The following is a 6,269-nucleotide window of genomic DNA, read 5'->3' on the forward strand; positions in this document are numbered from 1 at the left end:
AATACCAGTGGCAGAGCTTTCAGAATCACAGCAACTCACAAGCCACTACAGTATGACAAACTGACAGACCAGCGGTGGCCATTTGGTTTTACGTGAACTCCTCTTAGGTGTCTCAAAATAAAATTCCATTGATATTTACACATAAAATTGGTGTTTTCTGTATAAAGCCCACCAGGTCAGGAACTTCTCTCCGTTTTGTTCCTTGGGTTTCAGACAAAGTATCTTCCATTGGAAATAATTCACATTAAACCTTTTCCACTTCTGTTATTGTTCAGTGCCATCAAGTTGGTTCTGACTCATAGCAACTGGTGGGTTTGAACCGCCAACCTTGTGGTTAACAGTCCAGTGCTTATCTGACCGTGTCAGAACAGGACTCCATTTGTCACCTCATTGGTTAGCTTTCTCACCCTTTCCATCAAAACTTACCTCAGATTCCACTTAGAAAGGCCTAAGGGTGTCCCAACAAACACACCCTGCCTGCTCTTCCTCCTCTGAGCTCTGTGAGAGTTCTGGTGACAACCTGCCAGAATCCAACAAAGCAAACCATGTGCCCCAAATCTTATTTCTTACAACAAATTCCAAAGCCTTTCATGATGCAAGTCAGGTTTCTTCTGATAATTTCATCAGTCTGTGTGAATCCGTTAAAATGGGAAGTGACCCCCAAGTTTAACCTCTGTGCCAGCTTGGATCCAAATTTCCAGAAACAGCATTCCCAGTGTCCATATTAGATTCTTAAGGCCTTTCCTTCCTCATCTGGGAGACCAAGTGACATGAAACCCCTCTTCCTCCTGTGGCATCACTAGAGCCCCTTTCCCTCCTCAGTCTCACCCTTGAAATTCACCTTCCCTAATTGTCCTGGGGTGGCGCAGTTGTTAAAGCGCTATACTGTAAAGTTGGCTTGGACCATAAAGGTCAACGGTTCAGGCTCACCAGCTGCTCCTCGGAAACCATGTACAGGGTAGCTCTGACGGCACTTAGCAACAACAACAATTGTCTTCAGCAATCTGAGTCAGTAACCTTAGAGTGACTTTTCCCTCCTCCTCCTCCTCATCCTCCTTGGAGCTTCCGTCCCAGTTTGGGACATGTAATGAGCCCTTAGCAGGATTTTATCTCTCGCCTCCAGAACACATGGAAACTTCTTCTACAGGTGTATCCCACAATTTAAAAGATAAATTGTTTTTGGTTTTGTTTTCACCAAGCATATCAGTTACCTAGAGCTGCCATAACAAAGTCAGTCCCACAAACTAGGGGTCATGAGAATAGAGATGGCTCATCTCACAGGTGTGGGGCTGGGAGCCTGAGCAGGGTGTCAACCATGTTGTCCTCCGAAGCGTTGAGGGAGACTCTGTCCCTGCCTCTCTCCCAGCTCCTGGGGACTCCCGGTGTTCCTTGGCTCACAGCCACAGCATCACATAGTGTCCTTCCTTTGTCTTCCTGTGTCTGTCTCTCTTCCCTTTTATAAGGACTCCACTCATAGAAGATTAGGGGTCACTCTACCCCAGTATAACCTCATGGGAACTTAACCCATAACATCTGCTGCAAAGGCCCTCATTCCATAGTTAATGCTCAGAGGTACAGCATCAGGACTTTAACACACTTCTTTGAGGTCACAACTCAACCCACAGCACCAAGCTAAAGGAAAATACTGGTGGGTGGGGCATCAGTATTTTACAAACGTCACAGGCAAAGCATCCAGAACATTGGGCTGAAGGTGAGACCCAGCCAGCAACACTCAGGAAGTTAAACTCATCAACTTCTGGACGTTACTCTGTGACAGAAAGGTCTAATCATCAAGAAACGCTAAGACAGTTTAAAAACCAAGTCCTTTCCCTCCCTGCCCACCTGGTGAGGTATTCACGTGGAGAAGAACCTTCAAACATATGCGGAAGGTCAGGGGCTTTTCTCTGCCATTTCAATGCCACGCTGTGTTTCTTCAAGGAGTATTAAAATGCAGAGCTGCACCATTGGTCACTCACTGGGATTTCTCTGGAAGGTTCTAGACAGATCGTTAATGAACCAAGGAATCACTCCCTAAGAGCCCGGCTCTGTACCTCCTCGGCTGCAGGACTCGGATGAGTCCAAGGTAACTGGCACCCCTCAAAATGCAGAGCACAGAACTGTTATCAGATGTCGTCTTTCTAAATGTCATATATAGATTTTATAGAAGCATGATGACAGAGTGAATAACTTAACATAAATTTGCATAATACACTAGAGCTGTTAATTTATTATCATAGGGAAGCACAAAATTGTGTGGTTTGGGACATTCACAAGTCTTATCTTTTGTCATGCTCCTACTTGTTTACCATGTGTTTAATACTTACTTAGGGTTGCTAAGTAACATATAGCTGCCCAGTTAAACTTGACCTTCAGGTAAGCAGTTACAATTTTGTAGTGGCGTCCTGGTGGAGTGCTATAGGACAAGCACTGGACCACTAACCACAAAGTCAGTGGTTCAAGCCCACTAGCCACTCCTCAGAAACCCTACTAGGTAAGGTTGCTATGAGTCAGAACCAGCTCAACAGCACTTAGCAGTGACAACAAGACATGTGTCCCCTGTGGTATCTGAGACATTCCGAGTTTGTTCACATGGAACCAGCACTGCCATATTGTCCCTTCTGCGTCATAGTGAGCCTTACTGAAGGGCACAGTGGAACGGCCCATGGGGTGTCCAAGGCTGTCACCTTCACAGAAGCAGACGCCACATCTGTCTCTGAAGGAACTGCTGGGGGCTTTGAACCCCTGAGCTTTTTGGTTAGCAGCTGAACCTACTATGCCATCCAAGGTCCTCTGTATATAACGTGCCCATATGTAATGCACACAGCTTACAGAGAAAATGAATGTTCCAGGGGTTGTGTGGTTTGTAAAGCACATACAATGCTCATGCTATGTGCATAAAATATGTACCTGTGGTACAAAAACATAAGAGTGTTTATCTGAAATGATAATTTACCTAAGTGCCTGGGTTTTTTATTTGCTAAGTCTGGCAACTTCCTCTATACTTACTTTATCAGTAGCTGAAGGCCACCTCCAAGGAACACTGGACTCTAAGCTGTCAGACTATAGAGGTGCCCAGGACAGAGGGGGAAACTGAGGCATGCAGCACACCAGAGAGTCCTCAGGGGTTTTTAGAGCTGTGCTTTGCAAACTGTTTGATCACCATCAATCCTGAGAAATGCATTTTAGAATTCCACTCAGCACCCACATATCTAGGTAACTGAGAAAAGTTTTTTGCAACAATACTAAACTTTCTGTGTGTGTGGTGCTGATGTGGCATTGTAAGATAAGCACTGGCCTGCTAACCATAAGATTGGTGTATCAAACCTACCAGTTACTCCTCAGAAACCCTGGACAGGGTCTCTCTGAGTCGGAGTCTACTCGACAGCACTTTACCTACATGTGTGATATAGTATGTTCTTGTCTAGTGCTTTTTTTTTTAATGCTGATCTGAACTCTCGAAATTGAATTCATGATCCCCTAAAGAATCATGACACACAGTTTGAAAAATACTGGGTTAGTTGGCCACAAGGAGCCCTGTAGACACAGTGAGCTAAGCACTAGACTGCTAACTGAAAAGTTGGCCATTCGAAGCTGCCAGCCGTGTTGCAGGAGAAAGAGCAGGCAGTCTGCTTCCCAACCCTGAGTCTGTGTGCTGTGTCTCTGCAGACCACTCTCTCTTCTCTACCTACTTCTCTGGGCTCCAAGTCATAATCCACATCTGGGGTCCCATTGTTTCATTTTAACATAATTACGTTACTCTAATGACATTTTGTTGTCATTTCATAGTGGAAAACTCCCCAGATGTTTTATCCCTTCTGATCTAAATGGATTACATCATTGCCAATGGCATCCGCTTGACTGTATCAAAGTTTGAATTCATTCATCTGGATACTTAGCCTTTGACCTTTAGCATCTTCTCCCACCCTGCCCCCGCTCCCTGCTGGACATCACTGTGTCTCACCGGTGGTACCTCAGGAGATCTCCACTCAGACCCTTTCAGACGTTCCCATTGGGATGGCCACAAGGAGCCCTGGTAACACAGTGGCTAAAGTGCCCAATGCTAACCAAAAGGTTGGCAGTTCAAACCCACCAGCAGCTTCTCAGGAGAAAAGTGTAGAGCCTTAGAAACCCCGTGGAACAGTTCTACCCTGTCCTGCAGAGTGCAGTACCTTGGAATCAAAGTATGAGGCACACACTCTTAGGGCCAAAAGAGAAGCATGGTACAGGCAGACCGTGGAGATGCCATGGGTTCAGTTCGAGACCACTGCAATAACATAAGCATCACAATAAAGGGAATGACACACAGTTTTTGGTTTCCTGATGCCTATAAGTTATGCTGAGTCCTGGTGTGGCGCTGTGGGCTAATGCACTGGACTGCAAAGTTGATTTGAACCTCAAGGTTGGCAGTTCAAGCTCACCAGCCACTCCTCGGAAATCCTATACAGGGTTGCTATGGGTCAGAACCGACTTAATGGCACTTAACAATAATGTAAGCTACATTGGCACTGGGTTGCAGTCTGTAGATGTGCATTAGCATGATGAAAGGCGTCCTGGGGTAGCGCTGTGACAAGGTCAGTGGGTCGAGCACCAACCACTCCTTGAAAACCCTCACAGGGTCGCTATGAGTCAGAATCGACTCGACAGCACAGAACAACAGCAGCATGATGAAAAAGTATGAAAATGGCTAAAACATAACAGAGACCCGAAGTGTAAACGTTACACAGAGTTGCCACAAACCTTCCATTTGTAGACGACATAGTACATAGTATAGTCTGCCTGGGAGGTTGTTATTAAGCACCATGGACTTGGTTCCCTATAGGGTTTCTGAAGAGCAACTTGTGGGTTTGAACTGCGGACCTTGTGGTTATCAATCCAGTGTATTTCCTACAGCAGCACACCGGGACCTTCATGTATGTGATAATACTGAGCATTTGTTCCCACTCGTCCTAAGTTCAGGAAGCAGGTCATTTCCTGTGACTGTCCACAAGGGCTATGGCTTTAAAGGACAGAAATTCATCCTCCTTCAGGAGGCTTCCCTGTATCTCTGGCCCTGCCCTCTCCACCTGGCTCCCACCCTGAGGTTCCTGCAGGGGCAGGCCCATCCAGAAGAGAGTAACTTGGGGACCTCCCCCCACTCCTCACTGGGCACTGCTGCAGACCTCAGCCCCACCTTTGCAGGTGGGCCCAGGCCACCTGGACACATGTACTGTGGTCTTGCCACTCAAGGTCCAAGCTCAGGGCCCTTCCTTCCCCAGGGGGCCTATCTGTCCCCTCTGAGCGAACCGGCCAGGTGACACGGGAACGCGGTAAGGCCAATGATAGTGCCCGTGTCCTAGGCATGGCGACAAGGGTCCCTAAACTCCTGACACACCATAATTAGCACACCACCTCCACACATGGGGGATATGAACTCCAATAAAATGGTAATAAATAGATGGCCATCAGGGTGTGCAGCAATTGTTCCACACCTTGTCTGAGGGCTTCTATTGTTTCTGTGTGTATGGGGGGCAAGCTCCTTAGAGCGTGTCTGCAGAAACGCACCTCGTCTGGGAATTTTTCCTGGCCACCCCACCCCCCGGTTCCCCATCAGGCCCTCCCTCCCTCCCTCCCATCACCATTTGTGAGCAGAGAAGTTGGTCGGTTGTGTTTGTCTGTTTTTATGATTGAGCCTAACCCTCGCCACTGAGCCAGCTCCAAGCAGCCGCCCCCAGAAGCAATCCCTAGCTCATGAGACAATTCCAAGGCCAGACAATGGCTTTCTAACATTTTCAGTGCCAGGCCAACAAAAGGCTTTGCTGTGGGTTCTTGGAGCCGAACGCAAAGGGATTTACTGACACAGAAGAGAGGGGCTTTCCAACGAGGGACCCTGGCTGCGAGGCCCTTAGTAAATCGGAAGTGGACTGTTCCCTTGGGGGGCTGTCACACCTGACAGCAGTTGAGGGAGGGGGCACTGGGGTAAATATTTGGGGAGGGTGACTGCTCCCAGTCCCTCAGGTTATAAGTGTCCAGGCAGCAGACACTGCACATGCCTGGGGTTTTCAAGAACATTTCCCAGCCCGTGGCCATATAGGACCAGCTCCAAGACAGGGTCATCAGGAGAGCAGGCAGGAAGCCGCTTTCTAAATTTAACACGCAGCCCTTTTAGTCTGAGTAGATACAAAATAAATCCTAGTGCTTAAACCTCTTATCTTTGTTTACCGTTTCTGCAAACAGCAAGTGGCCTCTGCTCTGGGTTTTTTTTTTTTTACAGAATTAGCAAGGAGACAATG

At 47.3% G+C, this 6,269-nt stretch overlaps 1 protein-coding gene across 1 annotated transcript in view; it reads left to right on the forward strand.

Moving 5' to 3' along the window:
* TBXAS1 (thromboxane A synthase 1 (platelet)) overlaps nucleotides 1-6,269 on the forward strand; it is a 154,585-nt gene that overhangs the window by 129,310 nt on the left and 19,006 nt on the right. The window lies entirely within an intron of this gene.

Source organism: Chrysochloris asiatica, unplaced genomic scaffold, assembly GCF_000296735.1.
Source record: "Chrysochloris asiatica unplaced genomic scaffold, ChrAsi1.0 scaffold00041, whole genome shotgun sequence".
NCBI classification, from domain to species: Eukaryota; Metazoa; Chordata; class Mammalia; order Afrosoricida; family Chrysochloridae; genus Chrysochloris; species Chrysochloris asiatica.